Source organism: Carassius gibelio, chromosome A23 (assembly GCF_023724105.1).
Source record: "Carassius gibelio isolate Cgi1373 ecotype wild population from Czech Republic chromosome A23, carGib1.2-hapl.c, whole genome shotgun sequence".
Lineage (NCBI taxonomy): Eukaryota > Metazoa > Chordata > Actinopteri > Cypriniformes > Cyprinidae > Carassius > Carassius gibelio.
This window is the reverse complement of record NC_068393.1, coordinates 17165118-17192615: the sequence shown is the minus strand read 5'-3', so window position 1 is coordinate 17192615 and position 27498 is coordinate 17165118. Positions and strand designations below refer to the sequence as shown.

Sequence of the window (27498 nt, the reverse complement as noted above, 5' to 3'; positions counted from 1 at the left end):
ATTACAAATGGTTTGGTTTAGGGGAAAATTATCAATAATTCTTAAATGAATAATTAGTCTTGAATGTTGTCATAATGGAATTTTCAGTTCCAAAAGTCAGTTATCCTTATTTTCTGGCAAATCTGAGCTTGTCTGCTGATTTGCCGGGTATTGATTTGAGCAAATGCTCAAAATGTTTTATAATTTGTGATAATCATGTGTAATTGGGTTTATTGCCATATAAAAATAATTCACAAACATATGGAATCTTGGCTGTGGATGTTTTTTCTTTTTCTTCTAAACATGAGGTTGAATGGCTGTGAGCCACGAAGATATATTAGATGTAAGAGATATTGGCGTTTATGCTGATTTGGGATGAACAGAAAGGTTCGTGGGATAGCCACCATATCAATGTAGGTGGAATATTTTAAAGTGTAGAAGTCATAACCTTTCACTCTTCCTTCCTCTCACATTTTGAATGACTGACTGTGGCAATGACAGAGCTGTAATGATGAAATATAGACTCGCTGTTGTTTTTCTAATGCCACTCTCCGCATAGAAATTCCCACTCCTTCTGCTTGGTGTGTTGATAATGCATTTCTAGGAGAAGGCAGCAAATATTTAAGGTATCTGCGAGAGTGATGCACATCTGTCTAACAGCCCCGGGGCCAGACCCAGCACAAAACAAGGCAACAAATGCTGATCCTGGCCTTCTCTGCTGCATAATAAAATATGGCTCAAGTTTTCATTAAGGTGCTATTGATTAGCTTTTCCTTGCAATGAGTTATGGGCGACATTAAATAAAAAGGAAAATATTTTTATGACTTTTCACAGGCCATTCCAGAACCAGCATGCTTCTCACTCGCCAGCCCGACAGGCGTTTTGTTTTCAATCGAATAGTTGTGGCTAGGAAAGCAGTTTTTTTTCTCCTGAAAATGATTGTTAAGAGTTTGCACTATGCATTTCCTCTCTTATGTGCTCATCACAAATAAAAAGAAATGGGTTATATTGGGAAATGTATTTAATTTTGTCATGTATATAATATCATTGATCATTTATTAAGTTTATTTACATAATAAAATGTACTTTTGCATTTATGCTAAATGTACTATTTATACTGCATACTATGTATGCTAAAAGGAAAAACAACAACATTAACCTAGATAATTATGCTGTTTTGTCATTTCATGCCTCAGGCACCTGAATCTCCAACAGTTTTAGGGTTCCTCTGAATTTGCACTTCTCTGCTCGGTGGGCCTCACAGACTGATGGGAAATGTGTACATCCTTGGTTGACATGCATGTCTTCACAAACACAGCTGATTGTCAAAGTAACAGTACAGGGAAAATAAAAGTTTTAAAAGAATATAAAAAATATATATATAATAAAAGAGTCTCGATGAAGACTCTATATTGGAGATGTCTCTGTGCTTCAGAACATATCCTACAGTCTTTTGTTTTTACTTTGTAATCAAAGGAGTGTGATATTTCATTTCTTTAAAAATTTAGCCTGGAGTTCATTTTTCTAGATTTTTATTTCCCTCTGTAGGTGTATCAGATTCCACGCGGTGCAGTTTGGGATGTTTAAAATATAAAAGCCTAGGTGCGGCAGAGCAGGGATTTCTAAAAAGATGAAAGGTGTGCGGTCATCAAAGATCTTTATGCTTCCTGCTGCTTGAAATCAGTACACAGTAGTAAATGACTACATAGACAGCCTATAGATTTCAATTAACTTTTGCCAAACAAGATTTAAACAAAATTTAAATTAAATTCATTCAGCTGTGCAATTGTTTTTTTTTCTCCCATGAACAAATCCACCAGCTTTCTTTCCAAATCAATTAGCTCTTTGAAAATGTACTTGTTCCTGAATCCGAAAAAAAACAAATAGAATTAAAGGTGATATATTTATATTTGTGTAAAATTAAATACGATAATTGATGTTATATTTTATTAATTTAAAATACTTTCTCAGCTGACTATTATACATTTTGTAGATTGATTTTCCTAACAGATGTAAATACTGTAGCTTTGTGGCACTATATAATATCACTATGTTTGTACATCTCAACCAATCTCACACAGCAAAGTGTAGTTTTGAGCGTAGCTGCCTGTTTACTGACCAGCGGCCGACAACAACCTGTTTGAAAACAGTCGTCATTTTTGCAATTCTGTTTGTTGGCACTACTGGCACAGTAATTGCACACTTTACATTTAAAGAGATACTTATTAATAAAAAAATTTAGTCACACTCATGTTGTTCTAATCCTGTACGATTTTCATCCTTCAAAGAATTTTGGACCCCATTAACTTTAATTGTATTGACAAAAACACTACAACCTTTTCCAGAACATCTCCAGTTTCAGGGAAGAACAAAAGTCATCCAGGTTTGGAACGAAATTAAGGATGGTAAATTATGACAGGATATTCAGTTTTGGGTGAACTGTCCCTTTAAGCTCAAATTTAAAAATCACAAAATATTGCAATTGCTTGTTCTTAAGCAAATTGTGAGTGTGTCAAAATATAAAAATGTGTGAATTTGTGTCACAAAAAAAATAAAAAAATAAACCTGGCATGCATCCTTACTTTGCTGTGTACCTAGGGAATATAGCAATGTTTGTCTCAGGCACAGTTTTATTAGAATAATTATATCTGTCATGTCAGAAAAACCCCCTCAGTGGATTACATGGGCTTTCCCTGGCGTGACCTGAACTTAGTTCATTTATTTAATTCTCTCATCTAGATTGATTGGCCTCAGTGTGCACAAACAAATGATGAGGATTCAACTGGACATTTGTGAAATTCTGGGACAGAAAGCATTAATTGCGTGTCCGTGTACTCGGCAAGGGGAGATGGGCCCTTCAGGCTTTGAAACATGAGGCTTCAGAGATAACATTTCATATCCAATAGTGCTGCCTAACCATGCAGCCCACATGAAATAACCCCTTGGTCTCCGTTTTGGCCCTCATTTTCAACATTTTATGTTCGACAGACTCTTGAAAATGGGCTGAAAATCGATCTAAAAGTGCACAGACCAGATCTTTTCTGTGCTTTTACTGAATGCACATTCAAAGGTGTGTTTTTTATATTTATAAACCATGACGATAACTCTTGAAACTTACAGTTTCCTGTAGGACTTGTTTTTCTAGATAAATTGCAACAAAAAAGACAAAAGACTCAAATAAATGCAGTTGGAGCATTTGATTCAAGCCAGATATGTGGTAAGGAAAGAAAAAAAAGTGTCTATGATTAAAGAAGAAAAAGAGTTTTGAATTCAAATTTATAAACTATAAATATAAATTATTTTTAAATTATTAATTGAAATTATTTATAATTTAGAAAGAAAAAAAAACTTACAAAGACATTTAAAACAACCAAATCAAACAATCAGCTTTTCTCTTAACTTGCTATGTTGATAGTATAATTAGTTTTTCTATTAAATTTGAAAACTGAAAAATAGCTGCATTTTTCACTAGAATTCATATATTTTTTTGACTCTTCATTTGATGAGATGAGAAATTAACTGGCTCAGAAATTAACTGGCTCCCTAAAACAAGTAACTTTAATGTTCATTTGCTTTGCACCTCTTTTTCACTAATGAATTTCTGATTTTACTATATTTTATTATCTATTTGAAGTATATAAAATTGCCATTGGATTGTTTCCACTTTTTTATGCATGTGTTGTGGAAAATGTACTTACTTTGTGGACTGAGAAATAGTTTTATAAGGATTATTTTGTTATGCTGAGCCTAAGGTAAAACCAGGTGTTTTGTTCTGATTTGTTTTTCAACCGATCAAATGGAAAAATGCCATACTCCTGTAACAGCCTATAAATATATCTCCAAGGTTTTCTTATTTATTTTTTTTTTTTGGCCAGATCAAGCCCTAAAATGTGGTTTTATTGCAGAATCTTGTTGTTGTGAGACTCAGCTTCACGTTTCAGTTAATAATAGTTCTGCACACACAGCTGTGACACAAATTAGCACTTTGGGCAAAAGATCAGTTGGCTCCGTTTCCGTAAGAACCAGTGTATCGCCAGGACATGAGAGGCAGAAACACACACATGCACACAGACACGTGTACAGTTTCAAGGCTGGGCGTGCATGTTTATGACTATTTATTGGGAGACAGATCTCTTGGTGTGGGTCACACGGTGAATAATTGGCAGAAGGTGTTAGGGGTGTCACTAGTGCTGTTCACTGTAAACTCGTTTCCTGCAAAGGACACTAGGTGAAGGGAGAGAGAGAGATCCATGCTCAACTGGGACATCACCTTCACTGTTCCCATGAGGGCCACACATAAGATTTCAATTAGCCAATCAGATCCGTGCCAGGAGCATTTAACTCCCAGATTTGTTAAGAGAGTAAAATGGATGTTGAGGCTTAGGGACGTGATGACAGCAAAAGCACAAGGACAGCAGTAAAAACCAGTTCTCATTACAAGTGGAATTCCCTCTGTACTGATTGAAGTTTTAGCCTATTGTTACCACATTCTTTCATTCTGAAATGCTTCTGTGTTGTAGTTTAAAGATTTAGTTCAGGTAACAATGACTATTCGGTCATAATTTCCTTGCCCTCATGTTGTTTTAACCAAGAATGTTTCCTTTTTCCGTGTAAAACAGATTTTGACTTTTTTTATATGCTTTTTACAATGAACAGGCATGCAAGGTCTCAAGCTTTCAATAGCATCATATAAGTATCAGAGAATGGTCCATGAGCTATGATTCAAGTCTTCTGATGTCTAACCATGGATTGGTGCAAGGAAAAGGCCCAAAAGTTGTTCTCTAAAATGCTGACATGATTTGTGAGCTGATGAATGAATTGTTCTTTTGAATCAAATCTTTTCAGTTCATAGGAGTTGATTCGTTTAGTTCAACTCGCTGACTGTGGATTAAGCTCTGGATTGAATAATGACTTAAATGTGAATATGCTAATCACACAAAGCTATTGTTCACAAGACTTAAAGCTGCAGTTGGTAACTTTTGACGCTCTAGCGGTTAATAAACAGAACTGCTTGTGTCTTGCGGAAGAACATTGTAGCCGGAGCTACTTCTCTCTGTTTATGTCTATGAAGAATCACAAAGGTACTGGGTTACTCCGCCGCGGTACCCCCGAAGCAATCTAAAATAGTCCGAATATAAACACTTATTATAGGTGCACCCTAGTGATTCAGGACAAGCTAAAAACACGGTTTGGAAATGGATTCATGGTGTACTCGCTTATTATATACATTTTGTATACTTTGAACACAAAAAAAAGTTACGGACCGCAGCTCTGATTGGTTGTTTTTTACCGGGAGCGGTGTATTTTCTGCAAAAGGCAATAGGACCACTGGGAGGAGCCAGAGGAGCTTGATTTTTTTCACAGATTATCTGTCTCATATTCTACTGTCAGGACATAATGACAGGTTTAACAAATATGTAAAAAATACATTTTTTCAAAAGTTACCAACTGCAGCTTTAATATAGGAATATAATGCACATTATAATTGTATAGTCCATTTTGACATTTCACAGTCGCAGTTCTCATTTACTTTGACTATACTGAAAAGAGAAGCCAGGACATTCTTCAGTTATTCACCTTTTGCATTCCTCTGAAGAAAGAAAGTTGTCCTGGTTCGGAACAGCGTGTGTAAATAATGAGAATTTTATTTTTCGTTTTTGGGTGAACTGTCCCTTTAAGTGCTTGCATTACAGAAACTGTGCTTTACAATAGCCGAGCTATGACCAGAACTTCAAAGTCACTTGATTTACTGGAAGGACCATTTCTGTCATCATTTAACCCAAGGATTGTTTCAGAAGTCACTTCCAGAAACGTAATGATTTATATGGCGACCTCATTTATGATCAGTTGCATGAGTTGGCAGAAGAGGTTTGACTGGGTTTTTTTGAAGTCAGATCTGAACATCATGAATTCGTTTAAAAAAATGTGATATTGATATTCTATTTTTAATCAAAAAGCATTGAAAGGAATGCAGCTATAATCAAAGTGACGCCATTTAGCTCCTCTCTGCTAAGTTAATGGAATCTTCCTAATGTTTACTGGGAAGCATCAATCATGCAAAAATCTATTGTAGCATTAGCCTTGAAAGAACAGTAATAATAAAAACGTTATTATGGCCTCAGCTTCCTTACTATAAATCATGATGGTGTGTTTGTGCATGTGTGAGTTTATGTGTGTGTGAATTGGGTATTGAGGGGTATTAACATTATAAAATATGCCTTTTCAGTCCATTGAGGACTCAAAGGATATTGATATAATATTGACCAATGCTCGTTGTTTGTGGCTCATGTTTCTTTTTAACCTTTTGTGTCAGCTGAGCGGAGTGTATGACAGCGTGTATTTCTGTTTGACTGCATCGGTTCCGGCACCTTTGGCCGTGACTCACAGTGGGTTTCTGCTCGATAGCCACTCAACATTGTGTTGTAAATCAACTGCGAATGCATAAAAACCGTGTCAAGAGGGAGATTTACTGTAACACTGAAAATGCTTTTAAACAAATATTAAAATAAGGCAAAAAGCTGTCTGAAAGTCATTTAAGAGGTCATTGCACCTCAGTTTAGAGGCGTGCGGCGAGAGCTGACAATGCATGTGAATTTACATTGGTATTAGCATTTGATTGATGACACAATGCATGCATGCGGCTTTCATTAAGTGTATTGGGTGTGTGTGTGTGTGTGTGTGGTAGTGGGGGGGGGGGTCATTCTTAGCAGTTTGACAAGCTACAGGACACTTGGGGCAAATTCACTTTCATACGTGGGATTTCATCACAAAAACCTGCATCCTATTTGCTAAACTCCCATAATTCTGGTTTACGCTGGTATACCACTGCACAGTGAGTATTTAAATGAAGTCATTCTCCAAAAGCTAGCATACTAGCTTATGTTTGTATTGTATCATTTTTATTATTCATGCCATTGGTAATAATCTTCCATGGTATTGATACAGTATATGTTACCATAATTATGCTATGGTATAACCACAGTACTCTTTTGTACAAAAATGTATCACATGCATATGAAAATTATTATTAATTAACTTAAATGTTTATAACTCTTGTATAACCACTTTATAACTTTTATTAACCTGAAGTTCTTAAATAACTACAACTAAGTTTACTCAAAACAAAACAAACAAAAAACTATGTACATATAAAAACTTGCAAAAATGCAACAGAATTATTAAACTTTTTACTAAAATTCAAATTAAAAACAGAATTAAAAAATACAATCTAATGCAAAACATTAACAAAAGCTATATATATATATATATATATATATATATATATATACATATATATATATATATATATATATATATATATATATATATATATATATATATATATATATATATATAGAGAGAGAGAGAGAGAGAGAGAGAGAGAGAGAGAGAGAGTATATAGTATAAACACACAATATATAGTTTTTAAATAAATAAAGACATATATTGATATATGTGCTCACACACTATACTGTAGGAAGTTAAGGAATAGGGGTTTGAGAAGCGTGCTGACCCATTACAGGGCCGTCTGCTGTCTGCAGGGAGTCTCAGACAGCCTTGCATCCACTTCACAGCAGAGAGAGCCTGAGGAAACCTCTCCATTACACAGCTAAAAGCTAAACGCTAAGCGCTGCTCCCACACAGTGGGAGGAGAAGATTATACTCTGAAAGTCAAGGGAGGAAAAAAAAAATGCTGAAATTAATAAAGCTTTTTAGTCAGCATAATAAGTCATTTTGAACTCAACTGAAGAGAGCAACAAAACAAATAATATTTTGGGGAGAGAATACATGTATTTTAATGCCTTCAAGCAAAACTAATTAAAGACGACACCTCATTTACATAAATAAGCATTATAATTTGCATGGAGGCACCAGGGAATATGTGCAGAAAAGAAAGCAATATTTTGCAGTCTGCTAATTTCATTTTATTTAGGATTTAAGCTTAATAAAGATTCATTTTGGAGGGGAAGGGAATAATCAAAGGGGGGTAATGTGAACTATCTCCAAAGATGCAGCAGCCCCTATTCAAAGGGGCCTTTCAGAGTTATTAGAAGACTCCTAATCAGGAGTGGCACCTCCTGGCTCCGCTCCAGCACCAACTCCTTGAAAGGTACAAAATTTTAGAGCTCAATTTATTAGCATGCAGTTCTGGCATCGGTGGCTGAATTAATGTCTCTGGCTGATAATGACTGTAATTGTGGCACAAATGGGGTGTTGAAATAGCAAACAACGGCCACAAGGCATGTAATGGAGCTTTTATTAATTACTTAAGCCCGCGCTCCAGCTATAGCTCCAGGATTTACAGTGGCTCTCCTAGCCGGTGGGCAAAGGTGGTCCGGGTGGAATCCTGTGGTGACAGAATCAGAGTCCGTTTGGGAGTGCAGGGTAGGAGAAGGGCGCTTTCCCTCACCCATGCTCGCTTTAAGGTGGTTTTAAAATGCAGGACAGATTCTGTGGGATGAAAGAGATGCACAGCTACAGTACATTAATATGGCTTTTTTAGGCTCCAAACAGCCACCATGCTTGCATCCCTGGGCTTGGTTTTTAATGAAAAAATTTGTGTGTGTATTTGTGTGTGTGTAATCTCACAATCAAGTAGTGGTAGAAATAAATAAATAATACAATTAAAAAAATTAATTTGAAGTTGAACCAGCCAATATCTAGCGTTCAGTTCAAGAGGAAACACATAAAATAATTTTTTGGTCAGAAATGGTACACTAGTACAAATGAATATTTGTGGGGGTGGAACAAAGTTGTTTGTTGACAGTTGACAGAAAAAAAAGGTGTGTTGACATTTGAACAAAAACAAAATTCCACGGATTGTTTTAAAATTATTATATGTAGGTTCTTCAACCTCATATTAAAGTGGTGGAAATATTAAATATTAAAAAGATGAAGAATTTATATATATATATAAATTTATATTTTTAATTCTTAACACTGTGTTCTTTCCTGGATGATTCACAGCTGTTTTTTTTGTTTTTGTTTTGTGATAGTTGTTCATGAGTTCCTAAACAGTTAAACTGCCCACTGTTCTTCAGAAAAATCCTTCAGGCGCCCAAAATTATTTTGTTTTCCACCATATTTTGCATTTTTGAATGCTTTCCAACAATGACTGTATGATTAGTTTACACCCCTGGGTCTTAATGCATCATTTTTCCCTCTGGAGCATCAGTGGCCTCAAAATCATACAATCATTGTTGGAAAGGGTTCAGATATGCAAAATATGCTGGAAAAAACAAAGAATTTGTGGGACCTGAAGGATTTTTCTGAAGAACAGCGGGCAGGTTAACTGTTCAGGACAAACAAGGGACTTATTAGTAGTTGGAATCAAGTGTATGGAAACTTTTGAACAAGGTCATTTTTATAAATTCAGTTATTATTTTCACTTGTGGACTATATGTAAAGGTCTTTTATGTGAAATATATTATTCAGGTCAATACTAAATAAAAAATTAACATGTGTTTTTGAATGATACCTCTTATTTTGATCAAATTAACATTTTGCAGATACCGCAAAGTGTATGTAATACATGTATGTGTGTGTGTGTGTGTATATATATATATATATATATATATATATATATATATATATATATGTATGTATGTGTGTGTGTGTGTGTGTGTGTGTTTCCTTCTCGACTGAATTGTTTGTTCGCCATTGGCTGGTCCATTGGGTGTAACTTGTTCCCAGGGAATTTTGGCTTTAGTTTTCTTGAAGAAATAGGTAAAGATGGATTTGAAGTACTCAGTGAGTCACATGTTTCCCAATGATAGCAGGATTAACTGAGGACATCTTTATTTTACACAATACAAGATGACCCAAATAATATGTAACATATGCATATACTGTACAGGTCATTCCTATAATATATTAACAAAATCAGAGCAGAAGAGATGAGAAAAGGTGCTGAGTGTTGCAAAACCCCAGTCACTTATGAGATGTCCTTATATCTAAGTCTATGTTGTTCTCAGCAGTTAAAGCATTGCATTGCATTGTACGGTAGGCGAGTGCAAGAGAGGGTTGATTAAAAATGCTCTTTATTACCCACTGATTCTTTAATGGAGGGTAGACTTTAAAAATGGAAGAAACAATTAGTTTTACTGCTTTGTGGGTACTACTGTTTTCTATAAATCACTCCAAGGGTGTAAATTCCCCAATAAAAGACAGTGGCACTCCTCGCATGTGTAATCAACAAGCACATTCACACCCATTCGGGCACATTTGTCTTTCTAGGTAAACTGCACACAGTTTGAAAGGGCACACAACAAACTCTAAAAGGTGCTTTTCACAAACAAGGTACAAAACAGTATGTTTTTTAAATACAAATCCAAAACAGATACTTTTTCAAATTAATGCCGAACCATAAGTGTTATTGTCATCTACAGTAGGTCATATATATATTTTTTTATATGATAGTTTTCAGTTTCAATTTTGGCAACTACTAAATGAAGTTTAAAAACATAATTTATGCTGATAAACAATACTAAACATCAAAATAAATATTTAATATTTGTTAAATAAATAATAATAGTAGTAGTAACATGTATAAATTAAATTCCATCAAAGTTGCATGTTTGAGCTTGACAAATGCTTTTTTGTGTGTAAAAACACTAGAGTTTGTGTAGAATTTAGTATTTTTTTCTCAAGTTCGTACTGAAGAGAAGTTTGAAACAATTGAAACAAATACTCCTTTCATATATATATATATATATATATATATATATATATATATATATATAGATATATATATATATATATATATAGATATATATATATATTTTTTTTTAAAGGAAAGTTATGGTGAAAATTATAAATCATCCTGTAACGACTGTTTGCAAACTGCTCAGCTGAATTATTTTTATTATTATAATTTTTTTTATATTAAAACAAGTTAACAAATAAATAAGTACCCCTTAGAAGGGCAATAAAATGAATAACTTAGATTTCAGGCTAGGCTAATTTTAAGTTGGTAGTAGTTTCAAAAACAGAATGTGTGCTTCTAATGCTTTAAAAAATGTTAAAAAATCTATAGACCAAATTGTACTCCTTCTGTGGACTGTCATAAATTGTTTATATAATTAGTTTATTAGGGTCGTACACGCTAATTAGTTTTACCACTTGGATAGCTTGTAAAAACACTCATTAGTAATATGTTGTAGAGTGAAAAAATTTAATATTATTGTTGAAAAAACAGGGATATTCATCCTTTTTTGTGTTCCCTCTCTCTTCTTCTCCTCCCTCCCAACCCCCTCCACGTCGCACCAAAAGCACATACACCCACACAGACTCACTACAAAGAGAGCAGCTGGGTTTTATTCCAGGGAATAAAAGCAGTAGTGGTTGGAAGCCTTTGAAATCATTAATAGATAAAAAGAAGGAATGATCACGTTACATCTGGAGCAAGAATAAAGCTTGATCCCTTCTCCTCTCAGATCCGCCGTTCAGAAAAGATTTAGTTGAAACCAACTTGTTTGTTGCGGATGTGCGATGAGTATTAATGACTCATTCAGCATTGCAGAACGTGCACAAAACGGTATTCACATGTTCCTTTTCATGTGTGTTCGAGAGCATTGATAATTGATGCAAGTCAGGGAGGTACCTGATGTAAATAATGTGGTTTGGGGGAAAATCCAGCTCTTCTAGTTCAGACTCTGAGTTGAATGCTTGTGACCTTCCCCTGAGTTTTGGAAATGTGTTGTTGTTATCAGCGGGGTGGGTCACAGAAAGTGAAGGGAACAGAGTGAGATTTTATGTAACAGTTTAGATTTTTATCATCAAGCCCATGTCAACACTCCTGTACCAATGTGTTTAAACCTGCATTTCTCTCTTTCTACAAAGTGCTGAAAATTGCACAGGTGGAGACAGGTGGTGTATTGTTAGGAAAATTATTAATTTGGATTTGATAATGAGAAGTTGGCATGTTACATATTCCCTCCCTGTATTGCTGTGATTAAGCCATGCAGCTGTAGTCACAGGTTGTTATTTGCGTGCACAGATCAGCAGATATCCCAAAAAATTCATTCTTTCATTTTGAGGGATGAACAGACTCTGTCATTAACTTTCCTTATTCCTGACGCAGTGTCTTACCTGTATTATCAGAGGGTGTGTTATGTTTTCTAACCCTTTCCTTATTAAACTAAAATGCCAGTTTTTTTTTTTTTTTTGCCACCCTCTTTTCGTTAACCTCTGAAAAGATAAACATTGTTTTATTGAACAATGACAAACCTAGATAAGGTTTTCCTGTATAACAGGTGACCACGGATCTAAACACGACGGTTACCTGGCAATGCAAACATACACTCTCTTTTTTTCTTTTCATCAGCCAGAGCCTTCTTATACCCCGAAGTTCACAATACATACTTTATCCCCCCATCTGGAGATAAATATCCAGATCAATGCAATGACAGAATTAATTCAGTGTGAATATCTGTGAATCATACCTACGGTAATACGCATATGTGTAAATAAATCATCATTCATTTATTTAATATTGAGACATCAGTAAGAACGATTGGTTTCTCTTTAGCCTTTTTGGGTGTGTGCTTTCTTCTTTTCTTTCTTTTTTTTTTGTTTTGTTTGTGAGATCATGCTTAAAAAATGTAGTTAAAAACATTTCGTGTCACGACAGGTCATCCCTTCCTCAAGCATAATGAAGTGAATATTTTTATGTCAAACATCGCACTCTCAAAGCATGCAATAACCATTCCTGTTATATCATTTTTTTGTTTGGTTTTTATATAAATTTGGCAACCTAATTTACAAAATGTTAAATTTTGTTTTGTTTTATTTTATTATTTCATTTCATTTTATTTTATTTTGGGATTAACTAGTTTTTTTATTTAATGCTAAACTTTAAGGAAGTTAAAATGAATGTTTAACACTACAGTGTCCCAATGTTTCATTACACTACTGTTCAAATGTTTGGGGTTGGTATGATTTTTTTTAAGATTATGAATATGTATATATGTGTGTGTGTGTGTGTGTGTGTGTGTGTGTGTGTGTGTGTGTGTGTGTGTGTGTGTGTGTGTGTGTATATATATATATATTAATATAAACATCCTGACATTTAGACATTTGACAATGACATGATACAAATAATCAAAACTTGATTTCATACATAGTCAGGAATTATAGTTTGCGAAAAGTCTACCTAGTAAAATGTGAACAAGTTATGTCATAATAAAACAATTACAACAGATGCGGGTGCTGGAGCAAAACACTTTCCACTGCTCTGGGTGTGTGTTCACTATTCACTGCTGTGTGTGTGCAGTTGGATGGGTTAAGTGCAGAGGACAAATTCTGAGTATGGGATTATTTTATAATAGTAATAATAATAAAGATGATGATGTTTTTATTATTGTTATTATATAAGACCACAAGTTATAAGAGTAGTGTTAACACTATTATATTAGAGTCTATGAATGTTTGGCACAAAGAGGGTGTTACTGTTCAAGTCTCATTCTTCAGATCAGTATGTTCAATCATGTGTCCTTGAACTTTACTGTTTATATTTGTATTATACTGTGTTGTAAATAAAATATAAATAATAATCAAAAACCCACATTAATTTACTTTCCTCACACTCTTTCTTACCTGCCTGAGTCACATTCATATTAGTGCCCCATTATGGTAGGCCCTTTGTCTCTCTGGTGTGATTCTCTAAATATTCATGGCCATTGTAGTATGGTCATTTTGTAGCAAAATCTCTAGTCTACCTACAGTTCTCAAAAGCCATATTTCATTGACTTAATTTTTTTTAGTTTTTCACTAACCACGCATAAACATTGTATTCTCAAAAACAAAAAAATTTACATTAATGTTGCTCACATATTATTGTAGCCCAGTTTTTGCTGAATACATTGTTATCAGACAATGACCTTGGCATTGCAGCCTGTTCATTATCATTATAAAATACAGTCAGTCAAACATATGGAATAAAAACCGTATGATAAATATATATATATATATATATATATATATATATATATATATATATATATATATATATATATATATATAATATGTGTATCGTATTTTACCATGCATCAAACCTTTTAAAATATTTTGATAAATTACTGAAAATAAATAATAAAATAAATGACTTTTTTAAATGGTATTAATCGGTCAAAATTCTTACGGTAGGTTAACCAAGATGGTTTAAGAATTTGAGGACCTGATTAATCAACCTCTTCAGTTTGTAAGACCAAAGGTCTTTACAGTGATGTCATTCTACAATGGTCACATGGATAGTGGGAATATGTTGCTAGTAGGGCATTTGAATGTTAATATGCAATCAATATTATAACAAACATATTGTCATCAGTAGTGCTTTTACCATTTAGGCTGAAGTCCGTTTTGACTTTGTTTCTGTGTGATCTGATGCGTGGTGAAGGTCCCATCCACAGTATACATCACAATAAGCTAATTAGCAATATAATTAGCATTGTAATTACTAGCTGCAATGATTACTTTTATTTATTAGCTTTTAATGTATTTATCTAGTCTAAAAATCCTCTGGTTATTAGTCTGTCCTTTAATTTAGAATTTCAAGCCTTTCATTCTGTTGTTTCCAGCCTTTATCTAAAACAAAAAGCTTATTAAAGTGAATCAGTATTTTAGTATAAAAATAGATCACTGGAAATGTGGGATCTGTTTTATATTTATAGGTATATGAAATGAGACAGACCTCACTTGTTTAAAACAACAACAACAACAATTTATTAAAGCTCTTTAACATATAGATTCCGAAATCTACTTATTTCCCTATTATCGCTTTTTCAGATATTCTGTGCACTCCCCTTGTGTTTTACCCACAAACACTTGTTTCTTTTGAAAGGATAGCATGCATAAATATACAATCTAATTAGAGCACAAGATGGATGATAATGCCTTTTTATTAACTTCCGGAGTGGTTTGTTTGGGCAAATTGAAAGTCGTATTTTTCTCTCTAAACATCTAATTGGAGTTTTGACAGGCTTTACAATGAAATGAAAGTAGTTACTGTGCTGTGGAAACAGCGTTGTTTATAAAATTCTGAGTACGATGCAAGCCGCTGACAGCACTGGTGTAAAAAGATGCATTAAAAACGCACGCAAACTGAATGTTTAATTGTCAAAGTGGTAAAGGGGAGGCATTTTTTTAAAAGTTAATCAAAATCTTTGTTTGCGTTTATGGTTTGGTGGTAAAATAGGTGGCCAATAACTGTTCTCTGTGTCCTTGTAGGCGTCAACAGACAGCTTTTTAAGAGTCTAGTGTGAAAGTGCAAGCTAACTGTTGGCAAGAAGACCCACAGGACCAATTCAAAACTGGAGCACTCAATGTTTCTTGAAGGTCAGTGTCACAATGTACCATAATACATCAATAGTTTACTAATGACTGTTTTAACCGCCAGTTACCTACTAAAAAGTCATATCAGAGAGCCTAAAGCATGTTTTCGGATCCATTACTAATTTTATTTGTCACATTTTCAAGTGCAGTACTATAAAAGAATTCTGCTTTTTACACAAATTATGCATGTAAACAATGACTTGATTCATAAATTTATTGTTTGACACTATACCAGCACATATAATGGCTATTTAAGCCAGATTCTGGGTGGTTAGTAAATAGGATGCAGGTTTTTTAGCATTTGGAATGACAAACGCTAAAGTGGCGTAACTTTTCAGGGGATTCACTTCTCTGTGTTATGTCAGTGAAGCAGATGAAGACATGACTATGTTTGGAATTGCCTCAGTTCACCCAAAGCACTAATGCTAACCACAACTTGTGTGATAGTAGTGACTAAGCAATGTTGAAGTCACACCTCTGGTTCACGAAACAACTTAATTGAGTCACACACACAGAGAAGCCCTGTCATAATACCCAGAGGCCTTGATTAATTAAGCCCTAAAAGCCCAGGAGCGCTCAACGTTCACCAGGTGCCTGTTCATCTGCCACTAGTTCCGCTTCTCAACCCATAAATGCAATCCTGAGACGTAAATGCAACTTTATCTAGTAATAAAACATGTAGGAACTGATCACGTGAATCATTCAAGCTTAAATCTATTGAATACCTAATGCATTTAATATCTTTCTGCAGTTGTATTAATTTTTAGTAGATACTGTCTTTGCTCGGGGTATCATAAATAATATGCTATCTTATCAAGCACGTGGTCCGAATTTTCCCGCTCTTGCAGGGTATAATCTTGGACATGATTCCTATAACAAGAATATGATACATTTGACAAATAACTGATGGTCAGAAACGTTTCAAGCAACCAGATTGAAACACATACACACTAAACATGAATATGCATCCTTGAGCTATCCAATACTTATTAAAATACATGCACAATAAGTGATTATGAACATGATAGTCATATGTGTGAGTTACATATGAATGAATATGGAATTAAGCAATGGACTGATGTTTGGTGCATCTACATCTGTAAAAGACAGTCTCTGTGCCATTCTCTGACATAAGGACGTTCTGTGGAGACCAGAGGTTAAAAGGTCCCCTTCGGAATTTCAGTCTCCTATGTGGGGGGAGTCTTGTGATCATGATTACTAATATGGGTTTGCATTAGGGCTGGGACAACTTGTCGAGGTCATCGATGACGTCAACGCAAAAAAATTAGTTGACACAAAATATGCGCATCGATTCGTCGACCTGTTTTTATTTCTATAAAAACGTTTGCAAAACGTTTACCTTATGTGCGTTGAATATACGTGATGGCCGGATCAACATTCTGTCCAATGTTATATAACCAATCCAGGGGGTTTTCTGCATTGATCTTTTTTTTGGCGGCTGTCAAAGCCTTATATGATCGGTGAGTGATGTAGAATAGAATGACTGCTGCGCCTGACAGGGCGCGTATTAGCGAGAGCCCCAGCTGTGCGCGCGCACTCACAGTCTTCAAACAACACGAGCGCTTCTTGCTCTCTCTCTCCCTCGTGCATATTAACCAAAATCATTAGACACGATAGAAAAAGGGCGGAACGCCAAAGTTTCACGTGGAGCATTCGGAGATTTTTTTTTTTCTCCATGACAGGCTGCTGGCTCCCACTGTTAATTTTATTTTTATATTTTTTTTTTTTTTTGGAAAAGCACTCTCTGTATTAGCTTAAAGCCCTCAAGTTTACATTGGTTACTGTATTTTTTCAATTGCTCTAAACATGTATTTTGGGTGACCTTTTCTATTGAATGCTAGATATCAAGTTGTTATTTTCATCTGAAAGAAGAACTTTTTTTCAGTAAGCTAGACCCTATGTGTTCAGTAAGCTTGTTTCAGTAAGCTATGTTTTTCAAGGCTTCAAGGTTTTATTGAATGCTATCTCTATACAAGTGCAAAGTAATGCATTCTTAGTCAGTCTTTTATTTTGTAATTTTAAGAGCAATAAACATATATTACAATGTTAAGGAATTCATTTTTTTTTTCATTCAGATATGTAAATCAACATGTATAAATTGTTAGTAGTCAATTAATGGGGAGATAATCGAAATCGATTTGGTCTGAAAAAATTAATCGTTAGATTAATCGATCACATTATTTATAGTGGATGGTTAAAGGGGTCATTGGATGCTTCTTGCACATTTTACAAGGTGTTTGAACTGAAATGTGTGTTGGCAGAGTGTTCAAAACCACCCTATAATATAAAAAATCCACCCAATGTTTTTTTTTTTTTTAATCTACTAAAATCTTTACCTCCTTCTCAAATCACGCTGATCTCAGATCCCTGTCTCTGATGTCACACAGACAAGCCCCTCCCATGATAGTTTGACATTAGTATTCCAGCACAACTGGGAAGCTGTGAGCTGGGAAGAGAGGGGCGGGGTCAGCAGAGCTCATTAACATTTAAAAGAAAATGCTACAAAACAGCTTGCTCTGAAAGGAGCTGTTTTTGACAGGGTAAAAAGGGTGTAACTGGATTCTCACTTTCACTTTCATTAAGACCCTAAAGAATCTTATCAACTTGTGGAAATTGGGCATCCGATGACACCTTAAAGGGGGGGTGAAATGCTATTTCATGCATACTGAGTTTTTTTACACCGTTAAAGAGTTGGATTCCCATGCTAAACATGGACAAAGTTTCAAAAATTAAGTTGTACGTTTGAAGGAGTATTTCTGTTCCAAAAATACTTCCGGTTTGTCACAAGTTTTCGGAAAGTTTTTTTCGAGTATGGCTCTGTGTGACTTTAGATGGAGCGGAATTTCCTTTCATGGGTCCTAAAGGCACTTCCCCCTGAAGAGCGCGCCCTCCCGTATAGCAGAGCACTGAGAGCACAGACATTCACTGATCAGAGCGAGAGCGTCGCGAAATGTCACAAAAGGAGTGTGTTTTTGGTTGCCAGGGCAAGACAACCCTGCACAGATTACCAAAAAAAAAAACAGCATTAAGGGACCAGTGGATGGAGTTTATTTTTACAGAGCATCAACGGAGTTGTGCAAGTGTTTGTGTTTGTTCCCTGCATTTCGAATATGCTTGTTTTACAAACAAGGCCCAGTTTGACGACGGATTTGCGTATCGTTTATTTCTTAAAGATGATGCAATCCCAACGAAAAAGGGTCACGATCGTGTGTTGGAACCGCAGGCGGTGAGTAAAACTGCTTAAAATATCTCTGCCTCCTTGTTAGTGCGTCCGCCTCCCATGCCGGAGACCCGGGTTCGAGCCCCGCTCGGAGCGAGTCGTTGCTGCTGCTGCATAAATAAACGGCTGAATCTGACTATTAGCCATGGTTTGTTTTGGATGTTTTTTTCCTCACGGTAATGTCACAGCTTCCAAACGCTCTCAACGCAAAAGCCTACTGGCACTCGTGATTCTTTAGCTCCGCCCACACGTCACGCCTCCAGCCGGTTGTGTTTTTCCGGGAATTTATGAATATAATAAAACTAAAGACTTTTTGGAGTTATGAAGGATGCAGTACTACTCTATAGGTACTCAAGATTAACAGGATATTGAGTGAAAACGAGCATTTCACCCCCCCCCTTTAAACTTTTTTTTTTCTTGTCAGTGGTAAGTTTTTATTAAAATCATTCATTCTTCTTTTGGACCTTGTTGATATTCAAAAAATTATGTTTTTGTCAACAATGAGGAGAACAAAAAGTGATTTTTTTTTCCGCAGTGAAAACAAAAATATGATAAAAGTGCAGGATATTAACTATACACGTACAATGGTTTTGAAGAAGAAAAAATATTATTATTATCATACTGCCTGTGTTTCTGTCCTTCTGGGCATCTCACTGGTCTGACATTTTTGTACTCCTTAAGTAATCATTGAGGAGTCATCACCTAAACCAGTTCTTACAGCCTCCCAATTCACTCTTAATCCAAAACAAGCTGATTTAGCCAGCTCTCTAGAATGCTCTCCACAAAACAAACACACTGCCCCCCCTGCAGACTGCACTGATGCTCTCCTCCCTCCCTTTGCACCACTACTACTCGATGCTCGGTTAGCCAGGCTAAGTGAACAGGGAGAGGCAGGTCTCCATGGAAGTACCTAGCAGGAAAGCGAGAAGGATGCTGCAAAGGCCAGCAGGTGAATTCTGCTTCTTTATCCCGCTCCCCTGCCATTCATGGGGTGGTCACCCCCACCAGAGGGTGCGTCTGCCAAGAACTGAAGAATGTTAGCCCTGCGGCTCTGTGAGTGGGAATGAGCAGAAAATTGGAGTTAACAAGCATGCCGTATGCTAAGTGGTGACGAGAGTCCCCAAGCTTTCCGTTAGGGCCCTGGTCCAGCTTCCATCCTCCACGTAGAGTCGCTGCCAGCATCCGTTGGCTCTGACTGCTGGTTGAGGTGATCAGATTTATGCATCTGTAGACAAATTAAGACATCATGATCTTCTGTTTACAAAACTCATCTGTGATGCAGATGGATATAAAATATGCAATTGTGCTGTTTGTTAGTAGTTGTAGCATAAAAAACTTGTATTTTGTAGTTTTAGCATACAAAACCTGAGTTTTTAAAATGTTATTATCTTTGTCTTCACCTCCACTGAATCTTTATTACAATAGCTAAAGAAATTATATTGTACTTCATTTGTTTATGTAAGTTTGCAAGCAATAAAATAGATAATTTACTGTGAAATAATGGCATGGAACAATGCGACCAATGTAGTTTGATTCATGATTGAATGACTCCTGTGAACGGGTTGTTTTACAGCGTGCACACAGTGTAGTCCAATTCATGAACAAAATGACCCTCATGAACAAATTCGTTTTGGTGAATCAAAATATACAGTGTAACTAGTGATTTCTGATTAATTAAGAAAAGACTCTTATGAATCGGTTGTTTTAAGTGAACTAAAAACATACAGTACAACCAGTGTAGTCTGATTTGCAAACAAGTGACTCTTATAAACCAGTTGTTTTTAGTGACTAAAAACATGACAGATTCATGAACCAATGATGTTTATCAAGCTTTTTTTTTTTTTTTTTTTTTTAGTAAATCAAAATATACATCATGATCAGTGAAGTCTGTTCCTAAAGTGACTGATCCTTATAAGCCTTTTCTTTTGATGACTAGTTTAAAAAAGATTGACTTATTTGAAGCAATCTAAAACACTACCCTATATAATGCAAAGCAGTAGCAGAGATTTAGCAGCAGCATTTCATCATTGTGTAACTAAAATGGATATTATAACCAGAATATACCCTGATGAATTAAAATCAAATCTGAATTTAATCAAACTGAACCAGTTTAAATCGCAAATTGAATTTAATAAAAAATCCAGCTTGGTTATTTTGAGATTAGATGCTAAAAAGACATATTGGTTTCCACATTCTTTTTTTAGTGTACTTTGACTCTGAATACATAGGTATTGTACATATTTTTTGGAATAAGAAACAATTGAAATACAAGGATTTTATCTTGCACCTCTTCCAAGCATTGTTCTTTTGGGAACAATTGCCTTACTTTTGCACAATGGCCTGATATCCTGTTTTTCGGCCAAGGATATTATGCAGGACCACTGTGACTGTGGTCAGTCACATGCCATGCACGCATCCTCCTGTAACGGGCCACCCCACCTCCTCTCCCTTATGCTGCAGTGTGTATAATAAGGGTAGCTGATATAATGAAGGTCATTGTAATCAGAGCTAATGTCCCAGGGAGTCGAGACACTTCGGCTTTATTTGAGGGTTAGGCCCAACACCGTTGGCCCGGGGGGAGGAGGCTGATAGTGTTATCAGAACTAACCTGCTGCTAATAACAACACGTTCCTCTGTTCGTGTCAGCATCAGCCTGGACTTTCACTGATATCTACAGTATGGAAGTATGGAAGCGGATTGAGCTTCTGAACACTTCACATCTTACTTAAATCCCCTCCCTAGGTGTTTGAAGGTGTGTTGTTTTCCCCCTCTGTTTATTTTTAAGCAGCAGAAGGAACGTGTCCTGTCTGCTTGATGTGCACTTAAAGGAATAGTTCAACTCTCTTATTATTTACTCTTTTACTTTACATTACAGGTTTGGAAACAACACAAGAGTGAGCGAATGATGAGAGAATCTTCTTATTTGGGTGAACTAGTCTATTATTGTTCAGACTGTGAGGAAGTGATCTTTTTTTTCTTTTTTTTTTTATCTGAACAATGCCGAGTAAGCCATTAAATAAGAGACCACTCTAGAAAGTGAGGGTACCTTTGCCCTTTTCCCTTTCCTCAGTGTTCTAACTGAAGTTAAATGATGGTGTCCCACAGCGTGATATCATGGTCTGGATGGACCCCTTGGTGAATGATAAATGGGATTTCTTTTGTCATTGAAATCTAGGCTGTATGGATATCAGAATGCTTTGTGTACTTCACTCAGGACCGTCGCTAGTGGTTGAAAGGTGGTGTCCATTATAGGAGCCCACGGCTGTGGTGGAGCCCCCTGGCGATTTCAACCAACTGCTCAGGAAAGAATAAAGGGTGCTCAGGGCAGTTGACGGGCCACTGCTGCTCGTCGTCATGAAAGCTTATCATTTGAACGTGTTTTTAAGCCTTGCTAATTTAAACATTCAAAAGATTTAAAAGCCTTCAAGCACAAGATGCGAAAGGACTCAACTGAGTACTTGCAAGGAGTGTTCATGCGTCTCAGACAGCGCACAAACACCAAAATGAGTTCTCTTTTGCTGCATCTTGCACTTGAAGGAACTTATACACTTTGCCAGTTTAAACATGCAAGCAAAAAAAAGGTCTTAGAGCTGCGACTCACCGCCCTTCTTGAGGTGCTCTTCTTGAACTGTTGGTTATGTCTTAAGTGAACTTAAATCAGATGGGTCTCGTTATATTGGATGCATTGTCTCTTAAAGTGACCACTTTATTTTTGAACTTTGTAATTTGAGTAAGGTAGAAAAAGGCACGTTTTCCATTTTATGCAGTGCAGTTTTCCACAATATTGATGGTGCAAGGCAACTGTGATACTTTAATGTAGCTTTGAAAATGTATTCTAATAATAAAATATATCTAGATTTAAATATGACAAATAATATTATAATATTATAAATAATATTCAGATTATGATATGTATTGATTTGGCTAATAATTTTTTGATATTAATTATATGGTAAATGGGACCTGTGAAAATGTTGACATACAGATAGATAGATAGGTCGATAGATAGATTGACAGATAGATAGTAATAATAATAATTTAATACTTATAATAATTCAATAATATTATATAAATAATACATTTTATATTTATAATTGTTATTTTTTTTCGTTTTATTTAATATTAATTATGTATTAAATCATTAATTCTTTGATTATTTATTAAAATACGCTTCTTTGCAGCTGGACCCGTGGAAATGTTAGCAGTGCAGGCAGAAAAAAATATTTATTGTTTGATTCTTGAGTTTATTTGAAAGCTTTTTGAAATGCTCAGTGAGTGCATTACTGTCTTCCAATCTTTTATTTCTCAGTGCTCCTACAAGAACATCAAACTGTACATTCACCATGAACTCATGCGTCTTCAGAAAACAGGGGATTTCCTGCTGACAAGGCTCATAAAAAGGATGAAAAAGAGACTGCAGAGGCCCTAGTCTTCCACTTTTCATATTTCCCTTTTAAAAAGTGGTGCACTGGTTCTATGAGAGACATCAAAGCGGACGAAGGAGGGCCAGGGAGCCTCTATTCACTTTGCCACCTCCATAAAAGCTTCCCATATTTAACCCCTGGTGACTGGCTGGCCTATCATTCAAATGTCCCAGCTCTCTTTGTGGCTTCCCCAGGACCACAGTGAAATGATCTCTTTTGTTGCGCATCATTAGTTCCATCTGTTATGAGAGCCTGGCTGTCTGTTCCGAGGGCAGGCCGGCGTGATGGTGGCCGGGGGCGACGTGAAAGGGCCGCGTCCCCACGACTCGTGTCCCGACCTCGTCCTCCTCCTCCTGGAACATTGATGCTCCCTTTCTTTTCCTCCCTCACTCTCTCTCCTCACAGATGACACTCTGTCTGTCACTGCTTACTTATTTATGCATCCGGAGGAAGGCAAAGCATCTTGCGCACAATTTGCTCCACATGTGTGTAATATTCTGCGTATTAAGCCATTGAAACAAAAATCAAAGTGTATTTTAAATGAGAGATGGAGACTGAATTGCACGTGATGACATCATAGGAACAAAAATATTTTTAATAAAAATAATACAGGATATTTATAGCCACTGGCCATTGAGTTTTCATATGCATGGTGGTATATTAGACAAGAAGAAGAGAAAAAAGCCCTTGTGAAGACCATGGGCGGATATGAAGTGAAAAGAGATGCAAATATTGTCTGTGTTTTCACAACACTGTATTAAAGTGGCTTTGGCTTGTGAATATTCATGAGGATAATGAAGTATCAACATAAAGCTGGACAGCAGAATTGTACTCCAAAGTCAAGAGGCAAACGTCTCAATTATTTGGTACATAACTAAAGGCTTATGCAAATGTGCAGTAAAAACAAAATTAAAACGGCTTTATTCATATTAATGAATTCAGCATCTGTTTAATCTAATTTCATGCTGTGTAGAAAAAAAAGGACCATTTTAGTTCCATAAACTCTGTATGTTTTGTGTTGGTATAGATGGTCACCCGATGTCTTTCAGTTCGGGATTTTTTTGCATCATGGTGTCTGTGATGCACCAAACAGATGTAACATTTTCTCTTGGCAAGGAAATATTTTATTCATGATTTACATGAATGATAAATCTTGTGAAAGTCTTAGTGCTGATGGGCATACGCAATTTAACATCTGTCTTCCTCAGAATAATTAATAGAGCAGCAGAACACAGGGGACTAAGGACTACTCTTCTTGTTCACTTTCTGTAATTATTGTCAAAAACAAAGCAAGCCTAGATTTGCATCTTGCAGTCGACTCGCTGTTCTCTTGATTAAAACAACTTTTAAAGAAGTGAATTCCAGATTTGCTCAATGTGGAACTTTTGTTTGAACATTCTTTCTAGTGTTCTGTTGTTGTGAGGTGAAAGTGATATTTTAAAACAACAGTTTTATTGTTGTTTTTGTAAAAAAAAATAAAAAAAAATGTAACCCTCAAGTTGTGTTTGAGAGTTTGAAAATAACATTTAGGAATAATTTTTTACTTCATGACATTTACTAATCTTTGGAGAACTTGTTATTTATGTTATAGATGCATTGTCCCGAGTATGACTAGTACAACTGGGATGCATTGTTCTTTTCCATTGAAAAGAAGTATTAAATATGTTTTAATGGATAACGTAATATTGTTTATTATAATGTAAAATATATATTTCTATATATAAATATATATATATATATTATACATGTTAGGTAAAAAAATGTTAGCCTGATGTCGCTTTGGATAAAAGCGTCTGCTAAATGCATAATTGAATTTAATATATTTAATTATATGTAATATATTTAATAATTGTACATATAATTAATAATTAAACATATAATAATTTGTATATAATAATATAAATATTTAATGTTTTGTGTTGTTGTCAGTTGAAAGTGGTTCTTTAAAACAATTGTTTTCTTCTTCTTTTTTTTTTTTCTTTTTGAGTTTGAGGTCTTAATTACAAGAAAGTATGGAAGGATGTTCCAGACCATTTTCAAAAGGAATTGCAAATTGTATTTTCAGTTGCATTTTCCATATGTTGATGCATTTATTGTGACATTAATCTTGCATTACCATTTGTGTTTTCGCTTTCATGAATGCACAGTAACTGCCAAAAAAAAAAAAAAAAGTATAAATGTATATATATAATAGTTTTTTTTTTTTTCAAGGACCCACGATATAAAATTTGATTTGTAGTTAGTTAATAAATTTTTCCGGGACCCCAAACATAAAAGAGTACAGTTTGTCTCTGTAGAACAGAAAGGTTAAAAGAAATCCTGGTGATGGTTTTAACCGTTTAAAGTAATGCGGTTTGTCGAGGCTGCTACCACACCCGTTCTTTCTGAACACGGTCCCTGCTGTTTGAACAGGATTGGCTGAGGTCCATCTGGCTGTGAGTTCAACTCTCTCACTGCTGTTTGCGTTGACGGGCCTGAGGCTGGTCTCTTTTGAAGTGAGCTGTGAGTTGGCTAGGCCGGTCGTGTTGTAGCCCAATGGTTTCAGTCCAAGCTGCAAGCCGCAGAGGTCATCTGATATGACCTGACCTCATATGTAACACTTTGGTCTGTAAGTGAGCTAATCCTTTCCTGTGGGATCAATGTAGTGTCTGGCTAATTCTCGTAGAGCCGAAATAGAGGGAGAGAAAGTGAATTGAAACACGCGGTCTGCGCACTGGCTTCAGGACTCAACTCTATTGGATAAATGACTCTGTTGCTATCGCCCTGAGTGACACCCTGTTGCCCAAAAGAGCCAAAGTGCTGTATTTGTTGGAGCCATTATGAAATAAAAACCTAGAGAAAAAAGGGCCACTATTTGGTTTGAATTGATTCCCTGAAAACTCCAGCAGAGTGAATATGCTTTCATTTTGATGGTATTACCACCTCTCCATTACTTTCTCCATTAGGGTGAAACTGGCTGATTTTATTTCTCACACTCTATTTTCCGTGATAAAATGGAAATTCAAAAGCTTATTAAGTTCTGAGTGACATCTATATCGGGTGCGAACTGGAAAGTAAGTCGACTATATCTAGTTTCAGTTCATTTTTGCTCAATTTCCCTCTCGTGATCAAATATTTCACTTTTCAGGAGGGTCCTAATGGGAGTGTCAGGTTCTAGTGGGCTCTCCTTCCTCTTTCCCCTGCTTTACCAGATATCTGTTTCAGATTTCCACCTGTCAACAGCCAAAGAGCAAGTCTCAATTTTAACTGATTTCTTTTCCGCCACAAGAACTTTAGCACTGCGTGAAAGCACTTCCAGCCCAAAATGGGATGTTTAAACGCCCATATCAATTTATTCTGGAAAGGTAGAATTTATGCTAAGACAGACTGTCTGTCTGATTCAGTTCTTGTCTTGTGTGCGTAATTTATACTAGTACAGTATACCATGCTGTTGACCAGAAATAATTTTCTTCTGTTACTCAGACTGTTTAAATATGTGTAAGCTTCATAAAGAATTGTCAGTGGAACACACATTTTGGGGAAATAATTACATGGAAAATACAGGTGCTTCAAAAGGTTCTTCAAGCAATGCCATAGAAGAACCATTCAGTCCAAGGTTCTTTAAAGAACCATCTCTTATTTTTTTTAATCTTTTTATAATCCGAATAACCTTCTTTTGCCATAAAGAACCTTTTGTGAAACAGAATGGTTATTCAGGTGTCAAAGGTTCTTTATGGAACCATTTAGACAAAAAGGTTCTTCTATGGCATCGTGAAGCACCTTTAGAGTGCACTACTTCAAACTTTCAAACTTTCTGTCAGAGTACAGGCATTGACTAAAAGTAAACCTTAAAAATTTTAAATCTGTCATCATTTACTCACTCTCATGTTGTTCTAAAAAGACAATTGGACCCCATTGACTTTTAATTAATTAATTAATTTAATTAACACTTTTTTTTTAAATATCTCTTTTGTGTTCCACATTTAAAGGAATAGATCATCCAAAAAAAAGAAGAAAAAAAAAACAGATGTAGATGAGTATCTCAGTTAATCAGAACAGATTTGAGAATTTTGCATCACTTTATTTGCTCACCAATGGATGCTCTGTAGTGAATAGGTGCCGTCAGAATGAGAGTTCAAACTCATCTACTACATCTTGGATGGCCTCATTTTTGGATGATCTATTCCCTGAAGTCATCTTCTTTCAGGTGAAATATTCCGGTTGCACTTTATTTTACAGTACGTGTACTAACATGTACTTATAGTTTACTTACAGTGTATTTATCTAAGAAAGTTCTGGTAATACAAGGTAACTACATGGGTTAGGGGTTAGGTTTAGGGGTAGGTTCAGGGTTAGTACCTAGTTATTACATAGTTATTGTAATTACTATAATAAGTACAAAGTATGTACATGGGGAACAGGACTGTAAAATAAAGTGCTTCCAATATTCCTGTAAATGTATTGCATTACTTAGGTAGAACAAAAGTGAGTTCAATAAAACAAGCTCAGGTGATGCTTCACCGTGCAGGGCAGGGCAGGCCGTCC

The 27498-nt window shown here is 35.6% G+C and overlaps 1 protein-coding gene across 3 annotated transcripts in view; it reads left to right on the top strand.

The window, feature by feature from the left end:
• The window catches only part of LOC127944458 (zinc finger protein castor homolog 1), a 183775-nt gene that overhangs the window by 23733 nt on the left and 132544 nt on the right, over window positions 1–27498 (top strand). For all 3 annotated transcript variants that reach the window (XM_052540380.1, XM_052540382.1, XM_052540387.1), the window contains exon 3: window positions 15205–15312. The gene's annotated coding sequence lies outside the window, so the exon portion shown is untranslated. The remainder of the gene's footprint in view (window positions 1–15204; window positions 15313–27498) is intronic.